This window comes from Sorex fumeus, unplaced genomic scaffold (genome assembly GCF_029834395.1).
Source record: "Sorex fumeus unplaced genomic scaffold, SorFum_2.1 ptg000063l, whole genome shotgun sequence".
Classification (NCBI taxonomy): domain Eukaryota; kingdom Metazoa; phylum Chordata; class Mammalia; order Eulipotyphla; family Soricidae; genus Sorex; species Sorex fumeus.
This window is the reverse complement of record NW_026606120.1, coordinates 18,718,188-18,732,083: the sequence shown is the minus strand read 5'-3', so window position 1 is coordinate 18,732,083 and position 13,896 is coordinate 18,718,188.

Genomic DNA, 13,896 nt, shown 5'->3' with positions numbered 1-13,896 from the left:
GCCATGCCCACTTCTGCACAAGCCACGCCCACTTCTGAAGTGGCCATGCTCTCTACGGACCTGGTGTGGTGGGGGGGGGGGGGCTACAACCTCAGGGATGATGAACATTCCAGGGTCCTAGAGGACGCCTGGGGCATGTACGCAGAGAAACCCAAATTCCAGGTTTGAGCTCTGACTGACCTGGTGTAGGCAGATCGGGCCTGCAGTTGAATTTTTTTTTTTTAATTTTTATCAGTGAAACACCATGAGGTACAGTTGTAGACCTACAAATTTTGCGCTTGGGTTTCAATTATACAACGATTAAATACCCATCCCTCCACCAGTGCCCATTTTCCACCACCATGGATCCCAGTATCCCTCCCACCCCTCATTCCCTCCACCCCACCCTTTGTTCTCTTTGTTCTCTCTCTCCTTTGGGGTGTTGTGGTTTGCAAAAGAGGCATTGAGTGGCAATCCTGTTTGGTCTATAGTCTACTTTCAGTATGCTTCTCCCATCCTGGTAGGATCCTCTCAGCAACCTTTATTTGGTGCTCCCTTCTCTATCTGAGCTGCCTATTCCCCTAGCATGTGTGGCTGGCCTCCAAGTCATGGAGTAAACCTCCTGGTACTAATCTTGGCTATTCTTAGTGTTAGTCTCTTATTTTGTTACTTTATGTTCCCCAGATGAATGCAATCTTTCTATGTCTATCCCTCTCTTTCTGACTCATTTCACTTAACATGATACTTTCTATGTGGTACCACTTGTATGTAAATTTCATGACTTCATCTTTTCTAGATCTTGTAGAAGGTGTGGTCTTCTTTATAGAACTTCTCTAGCTCCATGTAGAACTTCTCGATTTCTCTTTCATCATAATGAGATGTTGGTGCGTAGACAACGAAGATAGAAACTGCAGGCAGTGAGCCACATCTATTCAAATGTAAACGTCCGATTCGGGTTGTTAGGCATTCAAATGAATCAATGCTCTTGGCCAAGTTTGTGTTGACAAGGACACCGACGCCTCCAACACCTCTTTTATCGCATGTTCCGAGGAACAATTCTTCTCCAGTGTCGAAAACGGCATGGTGAGATTCGTGTCTTCTTGTCTCGGTCAGACCAATGATGTCGTACTTGATCATTCGCGCTTGTACCATCAGGTCCTCGATGGATGCATCTGATGCTAGCGTACGTGCATTGAAAGTACAGACGATCATTTTTGTCTTCCTTCGTTGTGGCAGCCTAGGTCGGCCTTGAGATTTTGTCGGCCTCTCCTTTCTCATCCTTCTCAGTGCTGCCATGTCGGTGAAGCCTTCAGGGTCAGGTGAATGAGACCAGTTGTGGTCTCATGCGTGGTTTGGCGCATGCCTCAGGCAACCGCAAGCTAACGTCCGAGCTTGCAAAGCAGTGCAGAGATGCGATCAAGGAAGACCTCAAAGAGAGAAGAGCAGAAGTACTGGTAGATGCGGCAGAAGCCGGGAAAAGTATTCGTAACGCCCGCCTGTCCTTCGCCAACTATAAGACCAAGATGACTGCCCTCCGACGTCCTGATGGATCCATCACATCCTCCAGAACGGCAATGGAGAAGATTATCCATGACTTCTACTCAAATCTCTTCGATAGCCATGTCCACTTGCCGACATACCAAATTCCACAGGATGGGTATGTCGTTCCCAACGTTCTCCCTTCCGAAATCCGACACGCCATTTCGTCAGTAAAGAAGCAAACAGCACCCGGCCCAGACAAGGTCAGACCTGAACACCTGAAGAACCTGCCGTCAGTACTCATCAATACACTGGCTCGGCTCTTCACTCGCTACCTGTCTGAATGCAAGGTTCCATCTCAATGGAAAACCAGCAGGACCGTACTACTGTTCAAGAAGGGAGACATCCATGACATTGGCAACTATCGCCCGATCTGCCTATTGTCTGTCATCTACAAGTTGTTCACTCGAGTCATCCTGAATAGGATTGGCAGAACACTAGATGAAGGACAACCATGTGAGCAAGCAGGGTTCCGCAAAGGATTCAGCACCATCGACCATATCCACACGATAACCAAACTCATTGAGGTTTCTCGGGAGTTCAAGATGCCGCTCTGCTTAACGTTCATTGATTTAAAGAAGGCCTTTGATTCTGTTGAGACGGAAGCGGTCATTGAAGCCCTAGCCAATCAGGGCATTCAAGCCCAATACATCAGGATCCTCCGTGAGCTGTATTGCGGATTCACTACCAGGATCTCACCATTCTACAAAGAAGTGATCGTTGATGTCAAGAGAGGGGTGCGGCAGGGTGATACCATTTCACCAAAACTCTTCAGTGCCACCCTCGAGAACATCATGCGACGACTGGAATGGGAAGGAATGGGAGTGAAGATAGATGGTAGGCAACTACACCACCTCCGCTTTGCTGATGACATTGTTTTAATAACACCAAACATCAGCCAAGCGGCACAAATGCTGGCCAACTTTGACCGTGAGTGTGGAAAGGTAGGACTACAGCTGAATCTTACGAAGACAATGTTTATGAGAAACAGCCTTGTTCCTGACGCCCCATTCGCTCTCAATGGAACGACCATCTCCGAATGCAACAGCTATGTGTACCTAGGTCGAGAGGTCAACATGACAAATGACCTGGCACCCGAGCTGCGCAGGAGGAAGAGAGCGGCTTGGAACGCCTTCAAGAACGTCGAAGAAATAGCTAAGAGGACGAAGAACCTCCGGCTCCGGGCACATCTCTTTGATTCCACTGTTCTTCCTGCATTAACATATGCCTCAGAGACCTGGGCCCTACGCAAACAAGATGAGAACGCCATTCAGGTCTCCCAAAGAAGAATAGAAAGAGCTATGCTTGGAATATCACGTTTCACTCAAATGAGAGAACGAATCCGGAGTTCTGACATCCGTCGACGATCAAGGATCAGGGACGCTGTCTCATTTGCCAAGGTGTCGAAAATCAGATGGGCTGGTCACGTAATGAGATTTAAAGACGACCGTTGGACTAGAGCTGTTACTGATTGGATTCCACGGGATGTCAAGAGACCGCGTGGCCGCCCACCTACCAGATGGTCAGACTTCTTTGTCAAGGTCATGAACGATCGGTTTGAGGCCCTCCATGTTCCCGGAGCGAAGAGATGCCATTGGGCTACACTAGCACGCGACAGGGACAAATGGAGACGTTACTGGCGCCCGCTCGAGCAAATCGACGACTAACGGGAAGTTAAGTGATTAAGTGACATCTTTTCTAACAGCTACATTGTACTCCATTGTGTAGATGTACCAAAGTTTCTTTAACCAGTCATCTGTTCTCCAAATTTTTTCCAGTTTCTGGCTATTGTAAAGAGTGCTGCAATGAACAAACAAGTGCAGATGTCACTTCGACTATATTTTTTTGTCTATCTGGGATATATTCCCAGCATTGGTATTGCTGGGTCAAATAGGAGCTCAATTTCTAATTTTTGAAAAATCATCCATACTGTTTTCCAGAAGGGCTGAACCAGTCAGCATTCCCACCAGCAGTGAAGGAGGTCCCCTTTCTCGCCACATCTGTGCCAGCACTGGTTGCTTTTGTTCTTTTGGATGTGGGCCAGTCTCTGTGGTGTGAAATGATATCTCATTGTTGTTTTGATCTGCATCTCCCTGATAATTAATGATGTAGAGCATTTTCTCATGTGCCTTTTTGCAATTCGGATTTCTTCTTTGAGAAAGTTTCTCTTCATTTTGTTGCCCCATTTTTTTATGGGGTTGTATGTTTTCTTTTGTGGAGTTCAACCAGTACTTTATATATCCTTGATATCAACCCCTTGTCGAATGTGTATTCGGTGAATATCCTTTTCCATTCTGTAGACTGTCTTTGTATTCTGGTCATTGTTTCTTTTGGGGTACAGAAGCAGTTGAATTTTTTTTTTACAGCACATTTTTTTTCCTGTCATTACTTTTGAGTTTATTCTTTTTCCTTAAATTTTTATTAGGAAACACCATGAGGTACAGTTGTAGACTTACAAATTTTTGTGCTTGGGTTTCAGTTATACGATGATCGAATACCCATCCCTCCACCAGTGCCCATTCTCCAGCACCACCAGTCCCAGTATCCCTCCCACCCTCCTTCCCCCCATCCCCCAACCCACCCTACCACTGTGGTAGGGCATTCCCTTTCGTTATCTCTCTCCTTTGAGTGCTGTGGTTTGCAAAAGAGATATTGAGTGGCAATCTTGTTTGGACTATAGTCTACTCTCATCACGTATTTCCCATCCTGAGAGGAACCTCCCAACACCCTTTAGAGATCATGGCTTTCAAGTTTCCTTCAAACTTTCAAGTTTTTGAAAGCTTCACTGTAATTTGTTTTGGTATGAATTTCTGTGGTTGATTTTCAGGATTAGGTGTTTGCTGAATTTATTTCCGCATTGTTTTCATTCTTGCTATCTTTAATATTTTTCATTCTTGCTATTTTTCATTCTTGCTATCTTTCAGGCTCCTCCTGTCATCTCCACTGATGATACAGCACTAGGAGGCTCCTTGTTGCTGAGCAGGAATGAAAGACCTGACTCTCAGGCTTCTCTGACATCATTCTCTGGGTTAGGGACTCAGGGCTGGAACATCTGGGCACAGAATGAGGTTGGAAGGATAAGCTTCCAGCTGGGTCTTTACTTAAGTGGGTAGACATGGAACCACAGTCTTCTGTGTTATTTGGATGGCATAGAGTACATATTATTTTAAAAATTTTTTCTCTTGAGAAGCTATATTTCCTATGTCTTTAGTTTCTGGGAAGATATTTACTGAGTGTTTGTTTTATAGCACAGCGGTAGGGCCTTGCACGCAGCCAACATGGCCGACCAGAGTTCGATTCCTCCGCCCCTCTCAGAGAGCCCGGAAAGCTACCGAGAGTATCCCGCCCGCAGGGCAGAGCCTGGCAAGCTACCTGTGATGTACCCAATATGCCAAACACAGTAACAACAAAGTCTCACAATGGAGACGTTACTGGGCCCGCTCGAGCAAATCGATGAACAATGGGAGGACAGTGATATATATATTTTTTAATCTGAACATGTAAGCATATCTGACCTACAACTGCTTCAACAGCCAACCTAGATTATATGAGGAAAGTAGAAAACCCTGGCAACTCACCACTATTTTGTATTTTAGGACAAGATTCCTATCTGGTGTTACTATTCCTCCTACCACTGAGAGTTGTTTTATTTGTGTTTTAAGAGCAATGTTGGTATTTATATTAAGAAATAAAGCTAGTTTATCTACTCCAACTTCCTTGAAGAAGGATATGGATGTACTCATTGGATTTTGAAAGTTAAATCAAACTTGTGTTCTGAGATTAACTCCTCTTGGTCATATGATGTATAGATAAAAACATATTACAGTGTTTACCCCTCAAAATATTCTCCTCATTACATTTTGAATGACATTGAGCAAGATATTTTGATCTGGTTTTCATAAAACAAAAGTGTTTTTAGCATGAGTAATCCAATAAGGATCTATCCCTAAACCTGAGTAACAGCCAGATACTCATACTTTGAATATTTTAAATATTTTAATATAGTTCTTTGATGGTATTAGGTAATTTTCTCATACACATGTAATAATTAGACTCAGCTGATGAATCCATCAAAAAGTGAATAGATAAATATGGCATATTTCATTTCATTTCATTTCATCATCCTGTTATTCGTCGATTGCCTCGAGCAGGCCCCAGTAACGTCTCTTTCATCCTAGCCCTGAGATTATATTCAAGGCTATTTAGGAGAATGAGACCCATCATTGTTACTGGTATTTGGCATATTTGGTACGCCACGGGGAGTTTGCCAGACTCTGCCCTGTGGGCAGGCTACATTCGATATCCTGCAAGTTTGTCCAAAGTAGGAATGAGACAATAAGATGTCATAAAAAAAAGTTCTGATAAGATGTCGTGCGGCCGTGAATGCGGCCGCGCTGTTCCGGGATCTGGATTTTATAGTCTCTGAGTCTTGGCCACTGATGGGATTACACGGCGCCAGGAGGCCAGGTGGTGGGTGTGACCCCCGCCTACTGGAATTTGGAGGATCTGGGTGGAAGATGCTCGACTCCAATTAGAGTAGGCTTGGAGGTCTCGGCCCCGGAACCCGTGTGGCTTTGTCCCTCTGCCAGTACCTTCATGTGTGCGGAGAGTGGTCTCAGCATGGTGGTGGCTGGTCCTGGAGGTCTTCGGCTGCCGGAGCCCTGGTCGGGGCGGGGAGGAAAGCTCCACCCGCTCCCCTCCAAGGGGCTCCGGGAGGGAACACCCAGGCGTGGGGGCAGAAGACTGCACTGTTCTCGTCCGGGATCTGGATTTTATAGTCTCTGAGTCTTGGCCGCTGATGGGATTACACAGCGCCAGGGGGCATATACAAAAGTGAAAAAAGGAATACAACCAAGCAATTTAAAAGAAATGAATTACTGATGTATTAATAGGAGCTATATCATGGGTAAATCTCAAAAGTACTTCTGGGTGAGAGAATCCATACCCAATAGAATGCATTTTCATCTTCTTTAATAAAATTCTGGAAATGATGATTAATTTATAGTGACAGAAAGAAAGGCTATCTATGGACATAGTTAAAAGAGAAAGACATTACAAAAGGGTCCACGGTCCTCCCGTTGTTCACAGATTTTCTCGAGTGGGCCTAGTAACGTCTCCATCGTGAGACTTGTTATTACTGTGTTTGGCATATTGAATACGTCACAGGTAGCTTGCCAGGCTTTGCTGTGTGGGCAAGATACTCTCAGTAGCTTGCCAGGCTCTCCAAGAGGGGTGGAGGAATTGAATCTGGCTCGGCCGGGCTGGCTGCGCGCAAGGCAAACACCCTACCATTGTGCTATCGCTCCAACCCATTACAAAAGGAAATGGAAATAATTTGGGGGTATGTATACATATTATCTTGGCTCTGATGATTGTTTAATGGGTATCCACAAATGCCAATAGATTTCTAAATGAAGATTATGTAACTTCTAAATAATCTATACTTCCTTAAACCTATTTTTTAAAATTATAACCTAAAATATTATAATTCTCCTCCCTCATAGGGCATTAATCTCTTCATCTAATTTAATCTTTATTTCGCTGAATAAATCTATTTGAATTCATGTTCTCCTATGAATCAAATGTTTAATTATGCTGTTCTCCTCAGTATATTTTTATCATTTTACAAGTTACATTTTTTTTTTCATGTAGGAGTACTGCTATCTATTCAGCCACTGATTAGGCTGATTGAATTGTGCATGAACTCCACCTTACTTTTTTTTTCCATTTTTTATAATTTTATTTATTGAGTCACCGTGAGAGCAATTACAAAGCTTTCAGGTTTAAGTCTAGTTCATACAATGAAACACCCTTATCTTCACGAGTTCCCATTCTCCACCACCAAAAACCCCAGTATAACCCCATCCTACACCCTTCCCCTACCTGTGGGGCAGATGATTTCCACATTACTCTCTCTCTCTACTTTGATTACATTCAAGATTTTGACACCAGACCCACTATTATTATTTGGCATTTTACTCCAACACTCAGATCTTCCAAAAAGGCAACAGTAGGCAATTTGTTTTCTATTGCTAGTTATCAGTAACATATGATGTCGCATGGTTGCAGTAGTGGCTGTAATTTTGAAATTCCTAAATTTTAACAATTTCTTGCCAAAACCTGCTGGGTTCCAAAATTTGTTCTTAAGTCTCTGGGATCATGGCCATTAAGCGGCTTGATCAGGGGCCAGAGAGGCTGTTAATGGGCAACAACTCGGGGTCTCGTTGGAATGGGGAGGAAAGGGCCGGCTCCACCACCATCCCGTGAGGCCCATTGTGTCTCCTCACTGCGGGCCCAAACCTGACTGTCCAATTGCCTCTGGCGGATTGTGTCCATCAAGCCGCCAAGGAGGAGCAGGTGAAGGGATAGCACCCTTTTCCCGCTGGGGTGGCTCAGCGACAGTAACCTGCTACGCGGTTTGGATGCATTTCTGTCAAAATCTGCTGGGTTTCAAGATTTGTTTCTGAGTCTCTGGGATCATGGCCATTAAGCAGCTTGATCAGGAGCCAGAGAAAACGTTAGTGGGCAGCAACTCAGGATCTCGTTGGGATGGGGAGGAAAGGGCCGGCTCCACCCCAATCCCGTGAGGCCCCATGTGACCTATCACTGCGGGCCCAAACCTGACTGTCCAGTGGCCTCTGGAGGATGATGGCCACCAAGCCACCAAGGGGAACAGGCCAAGGCACACAACCTATTCCCACCTTGGGTGGCCTGGGGCCGGTGACCTACTGCAGGGACCGGACACATTTCTGCCAAAAGCTGTTGGGTTTCTAGATTTGTTTCTGAGTATTTGGGATCTGGTCATTAAGCAGTTCAATCAGGAACCAGAGAGGCCATGCCTCCAATTATATAGCTGAGCCGGAGGCGGTTTGTGGGTGTGTCTCCCACACACCTCACTTTTGGCCGTTTACTTTCTTGATAAACTTTGCCCCAAGTTTTCGGGGCCTGGTCAAAGGCACAGCAGCAATTTTGGGGTATCTGGAAGCCTTAAGGCGCCATGAGGCTGCTGATGCACTCGCTTCACAGGTACAGATTGACCTGCTGGCAGCACCATACCTCCGACAAGTTACCTTTTGAAATAATTTTTTACCTATAAAACATCTTTATTTTAAATCACAATAAAATTCTTCAAGAGAAATACTTATACTCTCTAAAATATTTCATTTCTCAATTTTTTTCTATGCCAGTAACATTATGTAAAACTATTATTTTATAAATAAATTTTTGACAACTGTGGTTTCTTAAGAATACAATTGCAAAGAAGCAAAAACGATATCATAACTTTACACATAAAGTAAAAATAGAGATGAAGCTCAAAAATACCTGTATTTTCAGGAAAAATGTCAAGATTGGTTTGGACATTTTAGAGAATCGTGCAGAACCCAGGGGAGCTATATGCAGTAGAAAGTACATGGATTAAGAAAGTAGAGATTAAATGTGAGTGACTTCTGTTTTGGTATGGTGATGCATACATAACTGTCACAAGAGTAAACACAAAGTAATAAGCAATATGAGTAAAATGATAGTCAGAGATGCTGTAGGTCACAGAAGTGGACATCTTTTTTTCCTGCCAAGGGACATTTGAATAGTTAAAACATGATCTGCAGGCCATAAAATACTGGCAGTTGGGCTGAGGACAGCCAACAAGAAGCTTTGTGTCTGTCCTATCATATTCCAGTCCCAGACCACATGACTTTGTAGGCCTCATACCTCCTGCATCAGACATTTCCAACCCATGAAGAAGTAATAAAGAAAATTGGACAAGTTGGGCTGGAGTGATAATATTGTGTAAGAGGACTTGCTTGGTACATGGCTGACCCAGGTCCAATCCTGGCACCATATATGGTAAGCTGGGCCTGCCAGAAGTGATCTATAAGCACAAATCCAAGAGTAAACCCTGGGGCTGGAGTGATAGTACAGAGGGTAGGGAGTTTGCCTTGCACACAGCTGACCCGGGTTCTATTTCCTGCATCCCATATGGTCCCCTGAGTACTGCCAGGAGTAATACCTGAGTGCAAAGCCAGGAGTAACCCCCGAGCATTGCCAGATGTGACCCCCCCCAAAAAAGAGTAAAGCTGAAAACACCTGGAAAAACTAAAAACAAAAAATTTAAAGAATTTTTTTAATTGGAAAAATGAGGAAGTGAAAGAGCACTTATATCAATATATTCACATTCATTTATAATTAAAGATTCAGACAAACAACTAGGGCAACTAGCCATCAGTGGTGTAGTGGTGGACCATGACTATCAGAGAAAGTACGAGGAAGTGCATGCTGTATGAAGTGTGGGAACTCACACCCCAGGGCTCTTGTCCAACCAGAACTGGAGAATGCTGGAATATACCCCAAGGACCAATGACTCAGCTTTTGGAAAAGTATTCCAGACCTGACCTGTTCTGAAGTTTCCAGCTGACCTGGCTCACTCTCCAGCATTTGACAAGTCCATTCATGAAAAAGTTCAGGCTGAGGTAGAATTTCCCTCTTCCAAAAGATGATTTATGTGCAAAAGAAAATCAACAGATCTATGCAAAAGATGACGCTCATAGCTATCATTTTTCTGGGAGAGTATAAACAGATGTAATAATAAAGAATATGTTTTAGTCACCAGTTATCCCTTAATAAAGCTGGAAAAACAATTTCAATTTTATGATAAAAGATATTTGCTTCTTCATATGTGGTGAATAAATACATTTTAAGACAAGAATTGGGCTGGAGCGATAGCACAGCAGGTAGGGCATTTGCCTTGCACGCGGCAGACCTGGGTTCGATTCCCAGCATCACGTATGGTCCCCTGAGCACTGCCAGGAGTGATTCCTGAATGAATGAGCCAGGAGTAACCCTTGAGCATTGCTGGGTATGACCCAAAAAGTTAAAAAAAAAAAAGAAGAAAAAAAAGAAAAAGACAAGAATTGTTTCAAGAAAAAGAAAAAAATCCAGGGGGTATGGTGCTTCCAGCAGGTCAATCTGTACCTGTGAGGCGAGTGCATCTGCAGCCTGATGGTGCCTTCAGACTTCCAGATACCCCAAAATTGCTGCCGTGCCTTTGGCCAGACCCCAAAAACTTGGGGCAAAGCTTACCAAGAAAGTAAACGTCCAAAAGTGAGGTGTGTGGGAAACACACCCACAAACCACCTCCGGGTCAACTATATAATTGGAGGCATGGCCTCTCTGGTCCCTGATTGAACTGCTTAACAGCCATGATCCCAGATACTCAGAAACAAATCTCAAAACCCAGTGGCTTCTGACAGAAATGAGTTTGGTTCCTGCAGTAGGTTACCGGTGCTGGGCCAACCCAGGTGGGAATAGGTTTCATGCCTTAGCCTGTTCCCCATGGCGGCCCGGTGGCTGCCATCCTCCAAATGCCACTGGACAGTCAGGTTTGGGCCCACAGTGACAAGACACGCAGGCACTCACGGGATGGGGGTGGAGCCGGTCCTGTCCTCCCCATCCCCACGAGACCCCAAGTCATCTCCCACGAACGGCCTCTCTGGTCCCTGATTGAACTGCTTAACGGCCATGATCCCAGAGGCTCAGAAACAAATCTTGAAACTAAGCGGCTTTTGGCAGAAATGCGTCTGGACCACACAGTAGGTTACTGTCCCCAGGCCACCCCAGGGGAGAAAGGGTGTTGTCCTTCCACCTGCTTCCCCCTGGCGGCTAGGTGGCTGTCATCCTCCAGAGGCCATTGGACATTCAGGTTTAAGCCTGCAGTGATGAGACACGCAGGGCCTCATGGGATGGGGGTGGAGCTGGTCCTCTCCTCCCCACCCCAAAGAGACCCCAAGTCATCGCCCACGAACGGCCTCTCTGGCTCCTGATCAAGCTGCATAATGGCCATGATCCCAGAGACTCAGAAACAAATCTCGAATCCCAGCAGCTTTTGGCAGAAATGCATCTGGACCCCGCAGTAGGTTACTGTGACCGGGCCACCCAAGAGGGAAAAGGGTGTTGTCCCTCCGCCTGCTTCCCCCTGGTGGCTCAGTGGCCGTCATCCTCCAGAGGCCATTGGACAGTCAGGTTTGGGCCCGCAGTGACAACATTTTGGGCCTCACAGGATAGGGGTGGAGCCAGTCCTGTCTTCCCCACCCCAACGAGATCCCATGTCATTGCCCACGACAGCCTCTCTGCTCCTGATCAAGCTGCTTAACGGCCATGATCCCAGAGACTCAGGAGCAAATCTCGGAACCCAGCAGGTTTTAGCAGAAATCCCTCCAGATTTAAGTGTTAAAATTTCTGAATTTCAAAATCGCATGGCCACTACTGCAGCCACATGTCATTATATGTTATTCATAACCAGCAATAGAAAACAAATTGTCTACTGTTGGCTTTTCAGCAGATCTGAGTTGTGGGGTAAAATCTCAAACAATAATGGTGCGTCTGGTGTCAAAATATTGAATGTGTTCAAAGTAGAGAGAGAGTAATGTGGGCAATCTCTCTCAATGTCAATGGTCTAAGACCAAAGTGGATTAAAGACCTCAACATCAGACCGGAATCCATAAGTTACACTGAAGAAAAAGTTGGCAAAACCCTCTATGACATTGAAGCTAATGGTATCTTCAAAGATGTCACACCACTGACCAAGCAAGTGAAAACAGAGATAGTCAAATGGGACTATCTTAAACTAAGAAGCTTGTGCACCTCAAAAGAAACAATGACCAAAATATAAGACAGTCTACAGAATAGGAAAAGATATTCACCGAATACACATCCCACAAGGAGTTGATATCAAGGATATATAAAGTACTGGTTGAACTCCACAAGAAGAAAACATCCAACCCCATCAAAAAATGGGGTGATGAAGTGAACAGAAATTTTCTCAAAGAAGAAATCCGAATGGCTAAAAGGCACATGAGAAAATGCTCTACATCATTAATCATCAGGGAGATGCAGATCAACACAACAATGAGATATCATTTCACACCACAGAGACTGGCCCACATCCAAAAGAACAAAAGCAATCTGTGCTGGCATGGATGTGGCGAGAAAGGGACCCTCCTTCACTGCTGGTGGGAATGCCGACTGGTTCAGCCCTTTTGGAAAACAGTATGGACGATTCTCAAAAAATTAGAAATTTAATTCCCATTTGACCCAGCAATACCATTCCTGGGAATATATCCCAGAGAGGCAAAAATGTATAGTCGAAGTGACATCTGCACTTGTTTATTCATTGCAGCACTCTTTACAATAGCCAGAATCTGGAAAAAACCTGAGTGCCCAAGAACACATGACTGGTTAAAGAAACTTTGGTACATTTACATAATGGAGTACTATGTAGATCTTAGAAAAGATAAAGTCATGAAATTTACATACAAGTGGTACTACATGGAAAGTATCATGTTCAGTGAAATGAGTCAGAAAGAGACATAGACATAGAAAGATTGCATTCATCTGGGGAACATAAAGTAACAAAATAAGAGACTAACACCCAAGAATGGCCGAGATTAGTACCAGGAGGTTTACTACATGGTTTGGAGGCCAACCACACATGCTAGGGGAATAGGCAGCTCAGATAGAGAAGGGAACACCAAATAAAGGGTGTTGGGAGGATCCTCCCAGGATGGGAGAAGCATGCTGAAAGTAGACTATAGACCAAACATGATTGCCACTCAATGCCTCTTTTGCAAACCACAACACCCAAAAGGAGAGAGAAGGGAACAGAAGGGAATGCCCTGCCACAGAGGCAGGGTGGGGTAGGGGGGATGGGGGGGTGGGAGGGATACTGGGATCCATGGTGATGGAAAATGGGCACTGGTGGAGGGATGGGTATTTTATTGTTCTATAATTAAAACCCAAGCACAAAATTTGTAAGTCTACAACTGTATCTCATGGTGTCTCACTAATAAAAAAAAGGGAAAAAAAAGAAAGAAAGAAAAAAAAGAGAAAAAATCCAAATTATTTCTATAGAAAATGTCTAGAATGATGGGACCAGAGTGATAGTACAATGTGTGGAGTGTTTGTCTTGTATGTAGCCCACTCAGGTTCAATCCTGGCACTTCATATGATTCCCAAAGCCTCCAGGTATGATTCTTGAGTACAGGGCCAGCAGTAAATCCTTGTTAACTGCTGCTTATGGCCCCTCCCAAAAAAATCAGTCAATCAAAGGTTGAGTAGTGGAGATGTAACTGTGAGTGATGGGGTGGGTGAATGGATGATACTGGAAATTCAGTCTCATTACTATATGCTGACTCCTCCACCAGTAACTACAGTTTGGCCATGGTGGCTTCCAACACCTCTAGGCCAAAAAACACCGTATCACCAGGCCAATAAAACACTGCATGTCTGAACCATATAGCACAGCCAAGATTCTCCCAGAATGCCCCCTAGTCCCCACTGAACTCTGTTTGGGAAGTTCCTCACAAATAAGAAAATGTCAAAGAA